This window comes from Balaenoptera physalus (genome assembly GCF_965194825.1).
Source record: "Balaenoptera physalus genome assembly, chromosome: 1".
Taxonomy (NCBI): Eukaryota; Metazoa; Chordata; class Mammalia; order Artiodactyla; family Balaenopteridae; genus Balaenoptera; species Balaenoptera physalus.
In genome coordinates, this window is record NC_138882.1 from 184,915,477 (window position 1) to 184,936,533 (window position 21,057).

Here is a 21,057-nt window from a genome sequence, read left to right on the forward strand (position 1 = left end):
CCTTTCCTGGTTTAATTTTTGTGAGCTCACAGGGCTGGGGCGGGAGAGGAAGAAGACAAAGGAAAACACTTACTCTCCGTGACTGTGGGGCACCGTCCAAGAACAGGATGCGTGAACAGGCAGCGAGAGGCCTCGGAGCTCTCTGGGGGAGTTGCCGGTTTACGAGTCTGGCCTTCCCAAGCCAAAGGCCCAAACAGCAATAATACTGTAACCACCGTGTATCACAATGACGATTCCTTTACTAACACTTCGGGAGCACATGATATGTGCTCCAGGCTCTGTTGTAGGTCTGGTACACTCCTTAACGATAACTAGCAAATCCTCACAATAACCTCATGAAGTAGGTCCTGTTATCGTCACCCCCTTCAACAGATGGGGAAGTTGAGGCACAGGATTTAGGTGACTTGAACAATGTCATGCAGAGTCAGAGCGGTCTAGCTCTGGCACCCACCCCAGTCCACAAACTCTTGCACTGTACTATCTTTTTTTTTTTTTTTAATATTTATTTACTTGTCTGCATCAGATCTTAGTTGCGGCACACGGGATCTTTAGTTGCGGCATGTGAACTCTTAGTTGCTGCATGTGGGATCTAGTTCCCTGACCTGGGGCCCCTGCATTGGGAGCGCAGACTCTTAGCCACTGGACCCACCAGGGAAGTCCCTCGCTGTACTATCTTGCAGGGGGAGAGGGTCACAAAGTCCATGGGCCGCCGCAGGCTTGCCCTGATGGATGGCAGGGGAGGCAGGCGTGCCCCCCAGCAGGTATGGGCTTGCTCTTGTTTCCCACATGGAGGTGGGTCACAGGGAGCCGGCCACTCCGTGCATGGCCCTCCCCCGGGGCACAGTTCCCACGCAGCTCCTGGAGAAGGAGGTGGCCACGGAGCCAGCAGGGGCTCTGCTCTGCTCACACCCGACGCCCAGCGCCAGCCCAGTGCTGGGCTCCTGGCAGGCACACAAGGACGGCGCCGAGTGTGGGGCGGGGCGGAGGTGGGCCAGGCTGGTCTGGGTCAGCCACCGGGGCTCAGTCCCGGCTCCCCCGCTTCCTGGCTATTTGACCTTAGGACAAGTGACCTCTGAGTTTATCTGAAATTGGAGCCAAGACCAGTCTCCCAAGCCTGTAGTAAACATTTAACAAAGCAATCATCTAAGTGGAAACATTCCATAAGGTTCTAAATGGGGGTCAGATGGAGCTCGTCAAGATCATTATTATAGAAAAGGGCAAACCTCCCTGATGTTCCGAGGAGAGGCCTTGGCCCCAAGAACCTGGGAGCCCAGACTTGTGGGCCTCCCAACCCGGAAGGGATGGATTAAATGACAGAGAAGGCTGAGTCACCCAGTCTGCAGGGCAAAGGCTGGATCAAGAGCACAGGGGGCTCCGAAGGGAGGGCAGGCTGGAGTGACAGTCCCTGGCTGCCTGTCATGGGTGGACACCTTGGTGAACAGCCAAGCACGCATCTGTCAAAACTCGCTGAACTCAGATGGTGCCCTTAAAACCTGTGCACTTTGCTGTAGGAAATTATACCTAAAAATATACATATACATACATACATATATATATATATGTATATATATATATATATATATATATATGTGTGTGTGTGTATATATATATATGGCAGTAACTTAACTCACTTTTATAGATCCTCCCCCCAAATCCAGGTACCGAGCTCACCGGCCCCCTGCCCTCCAGCAGGCCTCAGTGGAAGGGGAGCCTGAGTCCAACCCCGGGCTCTGTGGACGACCTCCGTTCACTTGAGCTATACCTGCCCTGTGGGAGACAGATTGGACCATGCCCCGCTGGCCCTGGCCGGATGGGGGTCACTTCCAGATGACACGATGCTCTGCTTAATGACGTCATGGTTCCCTTCTGGTCCAAACACCCTTTCTGGCAGAGACGATGGCTGACGGCACTGCCATGTTCTGAGCCCCGACTTTGCAGGATGCCACCCACTGGATTGCAGGCTTCATCTCAGCGGATCCTCATGGCACCCACGCAGGGCTGTAGTGACCCCGCTTGAGCTCGGAGATGTTGGGGGGTGTGGGACGGAGCCCAGGTCGGCCTGGGGGTCGTGCAGCTCCCCCCGCCACGGGCTGCTCCAGCAGCGGCCGGCAGGTCGTGAGTACTCAAAAGCCACCACTGCTGCCGGGACTGCCATTACTGTCATCACTGCCGAATCTGGTCCAGGTGGTAGTCTCAGAACATTAGGATGATGCTTGTTCTAGGAATTAGGAATCAGATTGTTCTTGGAGGGTTAAAATGTTAAGACTGAGGTACAATAATTCATATCAAATCCCCGTAAGAGATGGGCTCCCAGGCCCCAAGACTAAACAGGACCAGATGTATTCGTGTCCCAGGAAGCCAGTACCTGATGGTGGAAGGGAGTCCTGAAAAGGCAGAGTCAGAGAGGGGGTTGCCGGCAGAGCCCACGTCCCAGGCTGAGGGGGTGAGGGTCTTCACCAATGGCTTAAGGGCACCTCCTCTGTTCTGCCTTTCTGTGGGGGGAGCACATGGAGAGAAAGAGGGCAGCTGCATTCCTATATTGCATTCCCTCTGTTCTTGAATTCATTCTTCATCATCATCATGGTGATAATAATAACACTTTTTGAGTCACTCGTGCATGCCAGAATGGTTCTAAATCTTCACACCATTAATTCTCAATCCTCACAATAACCCAAGGTGATGCACCCACTTTACAGAAGAAACTGAGGCATGGAGAAAACATGTGGTTAAACCCAGGTGGTCTGGCTGCAGAGCCTTTTCTGGTCACTACTGAGTTATATTCTACCTCTTCTCCTGCGGTACAGCTGCCAGACTGTGAGCTGCCCCACAAGGCAGGCAAAGCCTATGTGTCCTCTCAGGGCCCGCAGTTACAAGGGGGCCCTCAAACCCTCCTGGGACAGATACCACTGTTTGCATCCTTCCCCCAGCCTGGAAGGCCCGAGGTCGCAGAACCTCTTGGCTAAGCTGACCCAACAGCCAAGGAGGGACAGGAGTGCTGGATTCAAACAGCCCAGGGCAGCAGAAGTAGCAGCAGCAATGCAGCCCTCGGTTCTAGACTCAGCCCCGAAGGTTCCTCAAAGCTCTCTGCAAATGACTGGAATTCCACAGGGACATCCAGCCAGGTGGGACTTGAATGTAACGGTTTGCCTGTGGAGAGAGAAATCTGGGAACCGCAGCCTGGGAAGAGCAGCCTCAGGGCCGGGTCTCTGAGATGGGGGAGGGAAGACGACATCACTTCCTTCTGCTTGGCTGGTCCCCTCACACCCAGCCCAGGCTCCCCTCCCACGTGGTCTCTGCGTGGGGAGCTGAAAACAGCCCTCTTGGTCCACCTCTGTTCATCATGTAGACTCTCCCATCCCTCCCTCCATCCCCCCTGCATGTGGAGACAGACCCACTAGGCCAGGAACAGGGCCAGTGGCAGGCAGACAAGAGCTGGGTCTATGGTTTGCTAGGGATTTCCGTGTTCTCTGGGCCTTTGTCATGTGATCCTGACACTTAAAGCTTTGGGGGTGATGGGACACAATAGAGCACTCACCAAATACAAGTAGATTCTCAAACAATGCCCAGGCACTCCTCAGCAGTATTAATTCCAAGGCTGCTCCAGGGCCTGGGAGAGCTGCCTGGTAATTCTTACTACAGGTGGGTAGGGGAGGGCCTGGCAGGTACCAGGTGATGCAGGCTTTGTCTTTTTCTCATATTTCACAGTAATTGTTTTTTCTTTTAGGTGCTGTTTAACCCGTCTTTCCTGCAGAGCTGTTCCAGTACAGCTGCTGGCCCATAAACATACCTTTCAGCCAGACTCGTCTTGGGCCCGACTGCCAAGCTAATCCTCTTCCACAATCTTGGGGGGCCCACCTTTCCCACAAGAAGCCGTGCCCACCCAGCTCCACATCCTGGGAATCCAATTCTCTCCGGGAAGTGGTCTGCCTCCTTTGACCATCCCTCACCAAGCACTGACTCAGGAATAATCGTGTGCCAGGCACCAGCCCTGGAAGGGTGCCAGTCTCAGGTTCAAAAGCAGAGATGCCTGGGGAAGTGAAGGAATCGCAGACCCCCAGCACGCAGCTCCCTAGTTCTCAGGCAGAACCAAACCTGAGGATCTGTGCTACGGAACATGGTCCCTGCAGGCGGCCTAGCCTGATTCCTAGAATGTGCCCGTTTGTCACTGGAGGTCCTTGCTTCCCGTGTCCACTGCTCCCCAAGCCCGGAAAGGACAGCCTCTGGCAGACTTTCTGGGCATGTGGCTTGACGCCACCATGCCCTGACAGCCAGTAGGAGCCCCACGGTCCTCGGGGGTCTGTGACAGTCACTCAGCAGGTGATTCTAGCTCCAGAAGGAATGTGCACCTCCAAATACAGCATCTATCTGGGGGTGGAAAGGCAGGCCCTCTCCTGTCACCCAGGCGGCCGAGTCCCTGACAGGCTGTGACTGCTTGGTTCCAAAGCCAGGTGCCCAGGCCTCCTGGGGGGCCTTGAGGAGCCCACTCCTATCTGCTTGCTGGGCAGGAGTGATGGGAGAGGAAAGGGCTGGCCTCTCCTCAGGGCCTGGCCAGCTGCCTCCTCTGGCCCTCATTGAACACAGTTTCCCTTGGGACTTAGAAGCAGCGAGCTGGGGTCCATTCATCGTGTCGGGTGGGCTGACAGCAGCTGTCCTGGGATACCCTCTTGGTGCAAAGAGGAATCTTAACACTCTTATCAAGTTGAGCCTTAAAGCCACCGCTTCCCCTGGGATGCTGGCTCATCCCACCTTTTCAAAGTTCTTCATTATCCCCCGCTGGATTGGGCAGCAGACTTTTTGGTTCAGCCGACATCTACGCCTCCAGTCTTTCAGACAGAGCACCTCCATTTCCCTCTGGGGAGCCACCCATTCCCAGAGTCCGTGGTTCAAAGGTGGAGATAAGACCCAGGCTGGCCAATCAGAGAGCTGAGTTGTCCTGGCCACTGTGATTGGTTTAGGAGGGGAAGCGCATGACACAAATCAGTCCAATCAGAGTCAGAGTCTGGACCAGGAGCCGCTCTCTTTAATGATGGATGTGAGGATGGAGCCTGGAGGTGGTGGTGGCCATCCTGCCACCAAGAAGGGAGCGCCAACAAGACAAAGACTGGATGCAGATAATATCCGTGTTGTCCTGGATCACACCACACCTGAAGCCAGGATCTTCTCCTGAATTTTTCAGTTATGTGAACCAGCACCTTCTTAAGCCAGTTTGAGCTGCATTTTCTATCCCTTGCGACTGTAAAAGAATCCTGATAAACTGTTTCTGTCAGGGACCATTTTCTGGGTGCCCAGCATCCCCACAAACTTAAAGGCCACCTGCTATGTGCTAAGCACTCTAAGCTATATGACTGTCCTTCAGAAACCTCACAAGCAAAACGGACAATGGAATTTACCTCCACAGAACCAGTGAGCACCTACTCCCACGTGTGCTTTAATTCTAGCTTTTCTTTGACTGCAGTGACCAGTCCCCCTGGGTTGAAACCCTGCAAGGCACAAATTTTCAAGTTCTGCCTCAAGGCCATTTCCAGACTTTTCCTACCCGAGTCAGCCTTTCTCCTCTTCTCCCACCCGACGAGGTCTGGGAGCACTAACCCCGCAGCCTTCCTCGGCCTGAGGGCTCCGGGTCCCGTTTGGGTGCTGACTACGTGCCTGGCCCTAAGCCTCGGACCACTGAATTCGCTCGCTGGGAGCAGTGCTCCGTTTGCACGTGCAAACGGAGGTGGAGAGACGGAGACCAGGACAGGTGGACAGCCTTGTTCAAGGTTATAGAGTTGTTGTTCCCAGTGGCACAGGGGATCCCAACTCAGATGTCTGTTTGATTGCAAAGCTCATGTTCTTAACTGGCCTAGGCTCCCAGCCCTAAATGCCCTGCTGTGCATATTTCTCAGACTAAACTCCAGGACAAAGAGCGGGGCAGGGCTGGAACTGGGCCTTTTTTTGACCTTTGGTGAAAACAACCGGGTCCCCCAGCCTTGGCTCTCACCACAAGCTTCTCCCGTCCCCAGGGCTTGGCTCCTAAAGGAACGGATCCAGGAGAGGGGCAGTGACCACTGGGCAGCACTGCCTGTTTCCCTCTCCGCCCTCACCACGCAAGACTCTCTCCTCCCACCCCTCCTCCCTCTTCTCCACCCTCCAGGGGAAAAAAATGACCAAAACACAAAGAGGAAAAAGAAAGAAGGCCCAGCACTGGTTACACCCACCAACTTGTAACACGGCAGCCCATCCATGAAGCGAGCACAAAGCTCATTGCAAACCAGGAGGAACCAACTTGACCGAGGCCTTGCGACTGCAGGGGGAGAGCCCAGACCTTGCTTGCTTTCCCACCCGAGTCTGAGTCAGCAGCCAAACACCTGCATCTCAATTTCCTTCTCCACCCATTACCAGAATGCACAGAGCAGACTGAAGCTGCCTGTCCCACTTGTCAGAGATCAGGTTCTCCCAGGCCTGGCTCCCGGCAGGAGAGCTACCTTCCTAAGAAGCCTGGGGGAAGAAAGACATTTATATCCCCATTTTACAGACAGCCAAACTGAGGCCCAAAGGAGGGTGTCTGGAATCTACAGCCTTGACTGCTAGGCCACTGGCTACTATAACCTGGAAGCAAACTGGAAACGTGCTTTGGCTGGAACATTCTGGTCAGCCTTTCTTAGGCATCAGTCAACTCAGGGGTTAAATGCTTCGAAACATGTTCAGCATGCCGAAGGCCCCCGCAGATGTAAACAATTACACAGAGAAGGGAAGTGGGCGACCAGGGCCCAGCCGGGGCTCTCCTCGCATCGCCAGCACACGAGGGCGGCGAGTCTGAAATTCCCGCATCTTCAGATCTGTATCTCGAACAGATCCGGGCTTTCAGAAGAATTTAAACCAAGTCCAGGTGGCAACCTGGACAAAGAGCAAACCTGGAGGACTCACGGTCTCACATGTGGCTTCAGAAGGCGAATGAAGAATGGGTGTCTCCGGCTATGTCTCGACCTCTACATCCCTCAACTTCCTCACCTATAAAACCACAACAGTGATGGCTAAGAGCCGTGGTTCTGGCACCAAATCCTGGCTCTGTCCTTTATAGTAGCTGTTGGACCCCAGCAGATCACTTCCGTGTCCTCATGTGAGGAATGAAGGTCATGATAGTATCCATCTCTCAGGGCTGCTGTGACAGTCTATGAGTAACAGACAAAAAGCTCCAAGAGGGCTTCCCTGGTGGTGCAGTGGTTGAGAATCTGTCTGCCAATGCAGGGGACACGGGTTCGAGCCCTGGTCTGGGAAGATCCCACATGCCGCGGAGCAACTGGGCCCGTGAGCCACGATTACTGAGCCTGCGCGTCTGGAGCCTGTGCTCCGCAACAAGAGAGGCCGCGATAGTGAGAGGCCCGCAAGAGTGGCCCCCGCTTGCCGCAACTATAGAAAGTCCTCGCACAGAAACGAAGACCCAACACAGCCATAAATAAATAAATAAACAAATACTTTAAAAAAAAAAAAAAAGCTCCAAGAAGGGGTCTGGCACAGAGCGAGCCCTCAGCCAATGTTGGCAGCCAGTTCCGATGCCATCGAGAGGATGCCTGACCCCACGGAGGGGGCGGAGAAGGAAGAGGGCGTCTTGGGCTCCTGCAGTGGGATGTGCCCAAGGCCGCGGAGCCTGCAAGCTGCAGGGCGGCACACGGATCCACGTAACTCGCTCCTGACGATTCTCCAGCCCAACCGAGCAGCTGCTCCAGGAAAAAATAAAATATGCTTTGCATACTTTAAATGTTTCACTTATGAAAACTGGCAGGGCCGCCTTTCTAAATTGTTTAGCAGTAAAGTCAGTAATGAAACCGTTGGAGGCTCTCACCGCCGGAACCCGGGTCGGGGAGTCTGCGGGGGGCAGGGGAGGAGGACGGGCCAGCCGCTAGCGCGGAGCCCACAGGGGCTTCCAGAAGGCGCCATCTGGGATTTTTCAGAGGGGCACTGGGATCACGTCCTGGTGTCCTGATGTGAAATTGGATCCTCCCTCTGAAGCCAAGCCCCAAGCCAGCGGGGGCAGAGGGGAGGCCCCTTCCGGCCTGGAACGTTTTCCCACACTCCAAGGGCGCCCCGGTTTCCAGCCAATCGAGTTAATTGAAAAATTACCTTGGCCTGAGAAAGAGCAGGCCCGGGCCACGTGGGCTGGTTCACAGGAAACCCTACTAGGTCTCCGGCGTGCCTGTACTTCAGCAACCTACAGCTGGAAGGCCAGGAGCCGTGCTCAGCATCCCAGGAACCGGGGAAGCTCTATGCGCCGGGCACGCAACCCGGCAACCTCGGAGGGTGGCATGATGCCCGTGTTAGAGGTGAGACTGAAGCGCAGAGACTCAGGGCCTCCTGCCCAAGGGCCACGGTCACCAGGGCTGCCTGGCTCCCCCTGCGATACTTCTTCTCAGGATGCTCTTCCTTCCTGTGCCCCAGGGCCCCCCGACCCCAAATCCTAACAAACAGAGCTGAAACGGAAGCACAGGATGCACAGCAGCTAGCAAGGCCGGCTGGAGGCCTTCTGCCCGGCGTGGAACCAGTCGGCATCTTCATACGCAGAAGGCCGCCTGCACTTGGGCTGATATGGTTAAGCTGAATATAGCGCTTTTAACTTTTTCTTCAAAGTGCTCTCACCTCTTAGGTTTATCACCCAAACCCCTGGGAAGATTACGATGGTGGGTTTTACTGTCCTCATTAAGGGGCAGTCAACCAAGGCCCAAGGCACGGCTCCTCCCCTCAGCCAGCTCACCCAGGGATTCTAAGGTGTGCGAGGCCTGGGCCCACTTCTCCTACCTTGGTCCCCCCTGAACCCCTCCCACCCCACCTGTGCAGACTCCTCGGTACACCCCTGCCTCTCTGGACTGTTTGGTCCATTCCTGTCCTCCTAGGTCCCCAGTCTGTTCAAAGGACCTGGGGCACCCCCATTTCTACAGTGGTCCATCCGGTCTCCAGAGGCCTTTGCAGTCACCGATTCTGAGACTTCAAAGTAGGACCAATGGGGGCCCCACGACTGTGTCCCTCCTCCCATTAGACTACAACTTTCAGGATTTAAAATGAACAAAATCGGGGCTTCCCTGGTGGCGCAGTGGTTGAGAATCCGCCTGCCAATGCAGGGGACACGGGTTCGAGCCCTGGTCTGGGAAGATCCCACATGCCGCGGAGCGGCTGGGCCCGTGAGCCACAACTACTGAGCCTGCACGTCTGGAGCCTGTGCTCCACAACAAGAGAGGCCGCGATAGTGAGAGGCCCGCGCACCACGATGAAGAGCGGCCTCCGCTCGCCGCAACTAGAGGAAGCCCTCGCACAGAAACGAAGACCCAACACAGCCATAAATAAATTAAAATGAACAAAATCAATTAGAAAAACGACCTTATTTCACCTGGGGAGTTTCAGCAGTGTTGTCTATGAACCAAGTATATAACCAAGACACAGAAAATGGGGTTTTTTTTTGGGGGGTGGGAAGGGAGAGCAGTGGGATGAGGAGGGCAAACTCAAGTCCCTGAGTTACCACATCTGTGGACAGAACTTCTCCCCGCATGGGAAAACGCACCCTGCACGCAGAAGCTGCATATCTGACTTCCGGTTTCGACAGACGCTCGTTGAGCACCTGGGCTGAGAGGCAGCGTGGTCGAAACGGCCGGAAACACCTTGGGGGCGAGTTGGTCTGGATTTGAGTCCCAGCCCCTTACTAACCTCTCTCTGCCCCAGTTCCCTTACCTGTAACATGGGGCAATGACAGTACCCATCTTACGGGGTTGTCGTGAGGATGAAATGAGTGACTATACACACAGAGTCCATATAGACACACGCACGGACTGGACGCATAAAAGAACCGTGCTTGGCACAGGCCAAGCGCTACGTGCCAGCGGGCTCTTCCCCCTCCCCCTCCCAGGAGCCACTGCCTTCTGGTCCTGAGACCAGCCCCTGCCCAGCAGCCTTGTCCCTGGATCCCCAGGGGCTTCTCCTGGAAACTCCTGACCTGAACCTCCAGGTAGAACATTCCCCAGAGTGGGGCTCCCAGCAGCTGGGGGCTTGTTGCTGAGGAAGTGGCCCACGAGATCCTAATCTGGAAGCACGAAGCACCCCCCCCTCTCTTTTGCCGCCCGCCCCCCTCACTTTCGCCTGTTTACGGGCTGAGAAAGGCAGAGATGCAGCTTGAATTCCTGCTTTGAGCTGCCGCCAGCTTGCCACCAAACGTTTCCCCCGTCTGTCTGGCCCACTCCACCATTTCACAAAGGTCAAACGCTCACTGCACTCCGCGTGCGGCCTCTTGGGAGAGCAGAGGAGAAAACTATTCGAAAAATGTAGTTGGAAAAACCCCACGGCTCGCCGCCACCACACTGCCCCCCTGACACTGGCGCACGGGTTCACGGCTCACCCCCAGTTCGACAGAACACACAGCCGTGTCCCGGCCCCTCGGTCTTAAAAACAAGTAGGAGGACAGAGGGGCGAGGCAGAATTTCCACTGATGGTGACCAGAGCCTAGGCTGTCGTCCTCGGAGGAATACAAATGACCCTGTCAGCCCAGACAAGGAAATCTCTTGTACAGAATGGCATCTTTCTAGGTCTTTCTGGAGCAGCTCCTGGCAGGAGCCGCGTATTATGTGCCGCAGCACCTAGAAGAGCCCTGACCCACGAGCTAAGCCCAAGAAGCAACCACAGAGCTGAGGTTAGCCCAGGGCATGAGCTTGGGGCAAGGGAAGCCTTAGATCAGGCCGAGACTCCCCTAGGACCGTGCTCTCCTGGCCAGAGGTACTTTCAAGACCAAACATGCTTTTCTTTGAAGCCGTGTTCTTCCACGCCCCTCCCCCGCACCCCAAGAGAAAATGACTCCAGCTAAAGAATAGCAGGTTCTAGGCTTGGCCATGGCGGAATCAAAGCGTCCGGCTTGAATAAAGGAATGAACAGAATGAGAGCGGTGACACCGGATGTGAATGGTCTGGAGCAGGTCAAAGACTTTTCGTTGTTCTATAGACAGCTGACCCGTGAACAACTCAGGGGATAGGGGCACCCACTGTCCACACAGTCGGAAACTGGGGTGTAATTCACAGTCTGCCCTCCGTAACCTGGTGGATCCCACTATCCGTAGATGGTACAGTAGTGTAATATTTACTACTGAAATAATCCACGTGTAAGTGGACCCGAGCGGTTCAAACCCATGTCATTCAAGGGTCGACTGTATTTTATTCTCATAAGCCAGCCTCCTCCTGCCCTACTCTGGTGGGTGGAACTGCTAGATCTTTCTTCTTTCTTCTCCCCAGTCCACAAACTTCAAACCTGGAATATCTGGGCCTTCCACACACATCTTTCCTGACACACCTGAAACAGTGAGGATCGCTGAGGCTGTCTGAGGGGAAGGAGAATGGATACGTGTGGCGGGGTGTACAGGGCTGGCCCAGTGCGGGTGTACACAAGACACACACACCCCCCGCACTTTGTGGATGCCTCAAAACTGCTTCCACAGTTGGGCAAAGCAGCAGAAAATAAGCCAATTGAAGAAGCAGGTGTCCTAACCAGGAGCAGGTGTTAGCATTGTGACTCGACTTGTAACAAGAAAAAGTCCCGTGTGCTGTGGACTTGCTGTCCCATCCCTCTGGAACTGCAGGTGGCTCACCAGCCAGTCCCGTGAGGTCACTCCTTCCCCGGTGGCAGACGGCACATAGCTGCCGACATTCCAGGAATCCACAACAAACCCCATGCGAGCTCTGGTTACTCTTCAGCCAGGAGACCCCAGACAGTGAAGCCCAAACCCAGGAGGCAGGGGACGAGGGGACAGTGGCCCTCTGGCCCTTCTCCAGGTGAGCAGGCAGCACGGATTTCAGCAGAGACCATGGGCAGGCAGGGCCCAAGAGTCTTCAGCTAAGATCCTCTCAGTAATCATGAAAATTAACCCAGGATAACCCCGCTGCCCAGGAAATTGTTCCTGCTCCTGATCTCTGGAGAAACCTATAAATTAGGAGAATTCCTTCCAAATTAGCATTTGCTCTGCACGCACACCTGCAAAAAGCTAATTTGGGGGAAGTGGTGGGGCAGAAACCAGACCTCCAACCCTGGCTGGCCTGGTCTGGAAGGGAGGCGGCTGACTCAAGTTAAACATTTCCAGGCAGAGAAATTCAATCCCCTTTTTCAAGGGGTTGGCATTTAACGTACTGTTTTTCTGTCCACCCTCCTCTTTTTGTAATCTCTTGGCTGCAGGCAGATGTTGATAGGACCCTCTTGCCAAGAGGCGAGTGCTGTTTGTTTGGCCATGGATGCTGCTTATGGATCCCAAAAGGAGTATGTGACCTTGTCACTGGATGTCTCCGGGGCTCCTTCTGACCTAAGAGCTGTCAGCGCAGGGGTGGGTGGTACAGGGTGGGCTGCAGAATTGCGTCCTAATTCCACAGCCCTGGCCTGGCCTAGGCTACTGTGTCGGCCCCACCTGCCCTAAAAGCATTCCATGGAGTTTCTAGCTCCCTTTCTCCTTGCCTGCTGCCAGGAGGGCCCGCCTGATGTCTTCAGGCTCCCGCAGAGTCCTCTTAAACAAACATCAGGAGAGCCAGGAACACAGCTCAGTCTGGGGAACATTCTTCCCTTGGATGTGCAAGGGAAGCTTCGGGCTCCAGCAGCTCTCTCTGCCCTCACAAAGGGTTCCTGGTGGGAGATGAGAGTCAAAGGCTAGTCAAGCTGGGCGGATCAAGGCAAGCTATCCTGTCCTCCAACTTCCCCAGCACAATCTGCTCTGCACAATCTGCTCTGCCCTGGCTGGGAAAAAAGATGCTTAGAGAAAGGAAGCTGGTGCAGGAAGGTGTACTGGTTCATGCGCCACGGTGGCTGTCTTCTCATGTCAGAGGGGTTAGAATGTCAAGGAAATAGATTTAGCGTGTAAGATCCTCAAATGGTAGGACACGGGCCAAGGGTGGATGCTACAAAGAGATCAATTTGGGGCTCAATGTAACAGTGAGTGAATGCTGAAAACAAATCTAAGACTGTCAGGGCTGCCAGAGAGGAAGTACGTTTCCAGTCCCTGCAGGGGTGCCAACTCAGGAGGAACACCTGTCCTGGACTCGATGGGTCCGTCTGTCTCCCTCAGTTAACCACTTTCCCGCAGCCCAAGAAGGGAGCAGCTCCATACTGCATCCAGGTAGCCCGCCCACCCTGACAGACGCAGCTGATTGATTAGTCACCTGACCCAGGGTCTCGCAAACTATTGATGAGGCAGGGACCAATCAGATTCTCTGTCTCCCAGGCATTTCAGAGATTGAAAGGTCATGCAAGAGCAGACGCCCTGGCAGAGCAGTAAAGCAAGGCAGGCAGTTAGGGAGAATCCTTGGAAATTCCTAGGGGGCGGGATGGAGTGAGAGGGCACTGTTCCAGGCTCCCAGCATTGGTGCCAGACCCCACGTGGCTGGCCTTGGACTTCTTGAGGTTGCCTTTGTGTCTTTACAAGCAGCCCTCCTTTGACTTGAGCGCCACCGTGTAAGCTCTGAAACACTAGCACACCCCAGGCAGGGAACCCTGCAGCGGAAGGCAGGGCCCTCTCTGGGGGTGGCCAGGCTGGGTGAAGGCTCAGCCACTGCCATTGAACCTGGCAGTCCTGATGCTGTGAGGGGATGAAGCCCTAGGCCTTCCCCAAGGCCTCTGCTCCCCACCCCCCAACCACGTACCTGCCTTCATCACTGCTAGGCACAGTGCCCGGATCTGGACCGTATGCCATGGAGAACAAAGTAAAAGCTCAGTCATGGCCAGGACTCAATATCGCAACAGGCAGAAGAGTGCCCGGTGGGCACACGCCCTCCCACCCCACCCCCCACACTCTATGGAAAGGCACCTCCAGTACTGCCCACACCAGCCAGACCCCACACTTCCCAAACATCATTTTATTATTTGCAACCCATGTGAGATGACGTATTAATAAAGCCACCACTCCACTTATTAGGTACCCACTGTATACCAGGCCCTGCCGGGTGGCTTCCCTCATTCTCATTCCAAGATGAGGAACCCGAGGCTTGGGAAGATGAAGCAGTGTCCCTAAGGACCCCGGTGTGGGCTTCTCACAAGTTGTAAGTCTCTGACAGCTGCCTCTGAGTTGGGGAGCAAAGCGCTAGCAGATGCCATCTCCAAAAAATGTCTCCTCGACAAGACTCACCTTGCTCCAAAGACTTTACCTCCTGCAGATCACTGACCCTGGACTTGTGCAAACTGGCATCTCTCTGGTGAGCCTTGTATTGCTCCAGTGCCCATTTGGCATTAGGCTAATATAAATGATGTTTACTGAGCACCTACTATGCGCCAAGCACCATGCAAAGCCCTGTGCATGGGCCATCTCATTTAATCCCCAGAAAACCCTACTAGATAGAAATAGCACCCCCAATTTACAGATGGAGAAACTGAGGCTTAGAGGGGTTAAGGAGCTGGGAACGATTTGCACCCAGGCAGTCTGGCTCCACAGCCCCGAGCACTTGGTACACGGTCTCCAACGTCCCTACATTTAGGGCTCCAGGTCCGGGGACTTGTCTTAGTGTGAAGGCTCGCTCTCCTCCTGGGGCTGATATGGAATGAAACGGGGAGCCCGCACCTACGCCTTAAACAACACCAGGTGCAGAGGCAGGCCAACCATGCCATTTTGCTAAATTCTTAGCTTCCCAGGCTGCCCACTCCCTGCCCTGCTGTGAGAAGGTAGCATCTGCCTGCTGGGTATGCTATGAATTCAGGTCATCTCCAGAAGGAAGCAGTCAGTGCTCTCCAGGGAGATGGCCAAGCGATGCAGCCCAGAAAATCTGACTCCTATGGGAAGGCTGAGAGAAGCCAGATGCTGTCTGGAGGGCCCAAAGTCCTCGCTGCTGCCGCTGACCTCGGTGCACTCAGCAATACCAGGGACGTGGCAGGAGGCTGGCGAGGGGGCCATCACAGCACGCGTTTATGCTGGTCCTCAGGGAAGCAGGTACACTGTATGCGGGGTGCTCAAATCAAGCCCCCCCAGGCCCCATACTCAGGAAGCCAACAATCCAGGGGTCCTCCTGCAAGCCCGCCTGGGACAGGTGTGATTTGAAAAAAAAAAAAAAAAAAAAAAGCTTAAACAGAGGGATGGGAGGGAGAGAAAGGAGGGGTCGTGATGACTTATGCCCAGGAGACTATGAAGGAACGTGAGAGACAGCAAGAGTCCAGCTGCTTCTTGAAGATAGACAAGGAAGGAAAAGGGGAGACAGAAGGAACAACTGACAAAAGAGAAAGCCTAGCTCCTCCACAGGGGTCTAGAACAGGGCCTGGCCCATGGTAGATGCTCAAGAAAACCTGCAAAATAATTAACAGGTAGCATCTACATCTAAGGCTTTCCTTTGAATCTCACAACACCTAGTGAGCGAGGGGCACACACAAACACACTGGCTGAAGGAATCAGCTCACATTCTGCAGAGAACAGCTTGTACATCTGCCTCCCAGCTTCCATTCCTCAGGAGGAATACTCTCCCTGACTTTCCTTTGCCTAATACCCCACTATCAGCCAGTGCGTTTCCCTGGAAGCTCACAACCCCTACCCCAACCTATTCTAAGGAAGGGCACATGATCTGGGCCTGCCAATCGGTGCATTCCTGGCTACTGGACTAAGTGATTGGCTCAGAGCTGTTGCATAATTAAAGCTAAGCCAATGAGAGTCAGTCCTGGGATTTTTGCTAGAAATACTGGGGATAAAGGACTCTCTACACTGGAATCCAAGAAAGATGAACGTTGCTTAGACTTGTTAGGGGTCATTTTTGCCACTAGAAAGGATAAAGCCCAAACAGATGAAAGGAAAGCTGGGAGATGACATCATCTGAGCCCCTGGATGCAGCTATGCTTGAAGCTTGACCTACCGCTGATCAATTCAGTTATGGGGAGCTACTGATTTCCCTTTCTATGAGTCAGTTCCAGTAGTGTTTCTATCATTTGCAACTCAAATACTCCTGTAACTATATGACTCTCTGGGCAGGCAGTAGGAAACTAAGAAGTGCAAACAATACAAAGCTAGTTTTTTTTCTTTAACAAATAGTTACCGAGCTCTAAGCATGAAACTCTCTGAGCCTCGGATGCCAGCCTGGGTGCTGGTGATCATGCCTCCATATCTCACAGGGTGAACAGAGAGAGTAGCCAAACCCTCCTATGACCTCTGTTATCTTTAACATGTTAATGCCAAGAGACGCAGGAAACCCACAGCGCTGAGAAAGACAGGCTGTGTGTCATCGATGTCTGGAGCACGCCACACCTGAGCCTCTGGCTGGACTTTGCAGAGCTGCCCCATGAGCCTCACACTTTACAAGGACCCTGCCCAGCCCAGGGAGGCAGCCACGAGGAGCTCCCCACCAGGGCTGGGCCTGGACAGAAGGGGTGTGTCTGGCACCTTCAGGGACAGAGTCCCTTTGTTATTCCTCACTTCAGACTCTGCCACAGTTCAGGACGGACACAAGTGATGCTGCAGCAGGGACAGGAGAGTGGTGGCTACTGTGGACTCCAGCTGGACTCTTGAGTCGAATCTCACCTCTTCTGCTTCCTGGCTCTACGGCCTGGGGCAAGTTTCTTAACCTCCCTGTGCCTCAGTTACTCCATCTGGAAAATGAGGTGATTAATGTACCTAATTTATTTTGGTTGTTTAATGCAGGCAACCCTGCAAAGCAGGAGTCCTTCAATCAGGCTCCCCTGCATGATTTTCATGCGTGCACGTAAGTGACGAGAACCTTACGGTGTTTCAGTGTTTCCCCTGGGAGTGGGGGAGAAGCTAGGGTGCCTCTAAGTGCACAACTACTCAGAACGCTTGTTTGTCCACCTGGCAAACAGTAAGTCTCTGAAAAGAACCCAGAGAACAGAACCAGCAAGTCAGCCCAGGAAGCAGGAGGGTGGAGCTGGCTCGGAGACAGCAAGAGGGTGGGGCTCTGGCCCACGGTCATCAGGCTTGGCCGCAGCCAGAAGCCCAGTCACCTTGGAGAGATGGTCACACAGGGACACACGGCCTCTGGGGGAAGTCACTGATGCCGACACCAAGAGCCCAGCGGGAAGAGAAGGGAGAGGAGCTGCTGGTCATTTCAAACACCCCTGCGGCTGCCCAAACACACAATCAAACCTCCTCTAGCCAGGTCCCAGCTAGCAGTAAGGCCCAGTTAACTAGGATCCTGGCTTAGGTTTGAGGACAAAGAAGCACACAATGAAGAGACTCCCTGATGCAATGGCTTCTTATTTTCTTACACGTGAGCAGGGGGAGCTGTAGGGTCAAGTACAACCACCTGTCTGTCCTAAGATGCTCAGCTTCTGAGTTAGGACCCGAAAGGTCTGCAGAAGCCTAATTCCAAAAAGGGAGTTGTCCAGGCTCTGTCTGCCCTGCTGACCAAGGTGGGGAAGCAAAAGGGCATTTCAGGAAGTTTTCAATGACAGTGGAAACACAGAAAGAGTTTTTGGTGTCTGATTTTCTGAAAATATCCTCGACTTGAAGCATGACGAGGGGAGGGCTATGTTTTGGGCAGGGCTGTTTTACCTACCACTATATCCCTGATACCTAAGAAGGATTCTGGTCCAGACAAGTGCACCATAATTATTTGCAGAATAAACGAACAAAAGAACTTGGGGGGTCTACCATGCTCAAAGATTCTGGAAACTGAAAGGTAAACTGTCCACTTGCTTATGGGCATACAATGACCAGGTGACACAAAGGACGAGGGCCAGGAGTAAAACCCAATGGACTCATTATCTTAGGTCATCAGATCTGGGCCTGTGGCTGCCGGGCCTGAGAACGGGGTCCCGTGCAGGGGAGCGGGGCCAGCAGCGCCCAAGCCACATGCTCTATCTGTCCCACTTCTGTCTCTATCTTTTGGCGGGTCCCAAATTCCAGAAGGAAAGAGGGATATATTTCCTGACCCCTCCAAACCCCAACAATTACTGGTGGGGCTGCAGGCGTTCTCCAGGTGCTGCCCTACCTGCCAGGTGAGGCTCCTCCAAAGGTGCGCCAATACATCTGCCAGATTCGGTGTCTCCTAAGGTTCCTCCAGCTGAGAAATTCACGTCTGCGCGTTTCCTCCCGCTCGGAGCGTTTCCTGAAAGCCTACTGTGTGCTCCAGGCATTCGGAGGGAGGCAGGTGTGTAGGCGCCCTGTGGCCCCCGCCCCCTCCGAGGGTCCAGTTCAGGAGGAAGGCCCCACGTAACGCTCAAGAAATGCTCCTGCAGGACCTGGTCTCCAGATGACCCGCCCACGGCAAGGCAGGACTGTGCACGGAGGGACTGGCATGAGCAAGAAAGGCTGTGCAGAAGGGGGCATGGGGCCAGGACAGGATGGAATCTGGACTTTGTACGGGCTGGAACCATAAGAGAAGAAGAAGGTGAGGGGTGGGAACGAGCTGGCTGGTTCATGGGACAGTGAGGAGACCCTGAGCCCCTTAACAGGAGCCAGGAGAGCGGCTGACATCGTTCGCGGCTCCCAGCGCCACACCCAGGCCGAGCAGGTACTCAACACCTGCCAGGTGGACGAACCAGGAGCTTTGCTGGATCCAAAGAGAGGTTGAGGAAGGGCATCCTTCTGGCTCCAGTTAGGCGTTCTAGACAGAAAACCCCTCCAGAATGTAAGCGCCACGAGGGCAGAGCTGGCGTGGCTCAGCTTGTCAGCACCAGGCACCCGGTCGGGGTCTGATGAGTATTTATCCAGTGAGCGAATAAGTAAACAAATGGCAGATGTGATTTAATAAAGACATGCTCAGTTGGAATCTGGGTGGTGGGTCATACAGGCCATCGGTTGATGCCCAGAGACGTAAATGAGCTGGAAGTGAGGGCAGGGCCATGAGGTCAATGAGATCAGCAAAGGTAGAGGGGGTCAGGAGTCAGGTAGGTGATGCCCTAACTTCTGGGAGGGCAGGGTCGGGGAGGGGATCACTTTCCATATGGCAAAAGCAGCTGGGTGTGGCTGGCAAAGCTGAGTGTCTGGAAGCCACTGGGGTACAGATAGGGAGACCAACTGTCCTGGTTTGCCTGGGACTGTGGGGTTTCCCAGGATGCGGGACTTTCAGTGCTGAAACCAGGAAAGTTCCAAGGCACAGGCACAGTCCCCGAGGCACAGGTCTGCCCTCACCAGCACTGAGGTGGTACCAACCACCTTTGTAAGGTGCCTCCTCCGAGTGTGCAAAGCACTTCTAGATCCAAGGGCTCGGGTAAAAAGCAACCACAAATCTGGGAGCTAAGCCAGGCTGGCACTATGGATCTCATTTCACGGAATAGGAAACTGGGGTTCAGAGGGGAATGACCTGCACGAGGAAGGTCCCACAGCGGATAAGTAGCACGGTCACGTCTGATCTGGCCTCCAGCTCCCCTGCTTTCTGTAAACGCTGGGAAGACAGGAAATAGACAAGTGCTGTCTGTTGAGCACAGCTGTGAGCCGTGCCAACTTCCTCCGGGCTGATGGATGCCAGGGGAAGCAGCAGGGGCCCTGCCCCAAGAGGCGGCCCCAGGGAAATGGGCCCATCTGGCCCTCTGCTCTTCTGGCACAGGGTGGGCAGGCGGCCACCACCTGGGACGCTGGGAGAGAGGATGGGGGTGAGGGCGCTGCTGGCCACCGCTCTGCTTGCCTCCCCGCAACATCCCCGTGATGGCCACCACTTGGGTAAGGCCCGGTCCCCGAAGGCCCTTGTGCAAGGCAAAGGGATCATCTCGCCACACTCCCAGCAGTCCCTGGGTGTGGAAGGGTCTCGGCAGCTCTTGGCAGCTGGTGAGAAGACAGGCCAGGGTACAGAGGGAAGGGGGAAGAGGGAAGGGGAGGGGGAGAGGGAGGAGAAGACAGAAAAGATTTGGGGGAAAAACTTAAGTGGCAGGAGCTTCCTAGAGCAGTCTTGCTCAGTGATTGGTTCCAAGCTGAAGCTGCGTCAGCATCGCCTTGAGGGGTCTGTCAAGACCCAGATGGCGGGCATCACCCCCAGTTTCTGATTCTGCAGGTGTGGGGCAGGCTGAGAATTTGCGTTCCTAACAAGTTCTCAGGTGAGGCTGATTTGCGGGTCTTGGCACCCTAACTTGAGAGCCCCTGGCCTGGTGCATGAAGTGGGGTGGTAGGGGCTGGGGTGGGGGACAAAGGCGGAAAGGTACCGAGGCACTACTGCAGGCTGGGAAGACCGCCAGGAGTAGAGATGGAACATGCTAGAGCCCGTGGTTCTCAAACTTCAGAGAAGATCAGAGTCACCTGAGGGTGGAGGTGACGAGTTTAAAGTGCAGATTCCTGGGACCACTGCAGATATTTGACTGTCCAGGTCCGGTAGAGGGTCCAGGAACTGAAAAACCACATAAGCTCTGAGTGATTTTCACGCAGGCGGTCCAGAGACCACATGGAGGAGCCTTAGACGAGCACAGTGGAAAAACATACCTCAGGCTTCATGAGCTGTGACGGGCCACAGACACATCTGTGGTATCAAGCCCTGACTCAGGGCTGGCTGTACCATCTGCTACAGTAGCCACTGGCCACATGTGGCCTTTCAAATAAAATGTGAAATTCAGTTTTGTGGTCATACTAGCTACATTTTAAATCCAATGGCTACCATATAGGACAGCACAGGCAGAGACTTCTATCAGACAGCTCTGGCCCAAAGAGATCACGCTGTGCCTCCATTTCCCCTTCTGTAAAAAGGGGTTTCCCCCGGTCTCTCCCAGGGTACAAAAGAGAGGAAAGACTCCACCCAGGGCAGCCGTTTCTACCCACACCGAAGAAGGCAGTCCAGCTTGGGGGGGGCGGGCATCCACGTCCACTTCAGAGCCCAGGAGGAAGGAGCCCACAGGGAATGCCAGGGATGGATGTGATCCCCAAAGTCTGAGGCCCCCTTCAAAAGGCAGGAGGGAGCTAGGGAAGAGGGTGAAGAGAGAGAACACCCAGCTTTGCCAAGACATCCAAGTGCCTTTGTAAGTTTTCACATTTGACCCTGGAAACTACTCCACATGACACCTTGCAGTACGGTCCCTTCCTCGCTCTGGGCCTCAGTTCCCTCGCTTTGGAGAGGGACTGAATTGACCCCATCCCTGCCGAGGTTTCCCTCTCAGGGCTCTGCATTCCAGGTTCCCAAATGGCCAGGGTCGAATCTTCCATCATGGGCCAGCTGGCCTCTTTGGATT

General features: G+C 54.5%; 1 protein-coding gene and 1 long non-coding RNA gene across 6 annotated transcripts in view; both read right to left on the reverse strand.

Moving 5' to 3' along the window:
* Positions 1-21,057, reverse strand: part of KAZN (kazrin, periplakin interacting protein) — a 468,988-nt gene that overhangs the window by 130,729 nt on the left and 317,202 nt on the right. The gene's annotated exons all lie outside the window — the stretch shown is intronic.
* On the reverse strand, positions 483-7,357 carry LOC309639834. Its single transcript, XR_014251885.1, has 2 exons — positions 2,366-7,357; positions 483-2,218 (listed from the first exon to the last, which is right to left on the reverse strand). It is a non-coding gene; the product is annotated as an uncharacterized lncRNA (long non-coding RNA).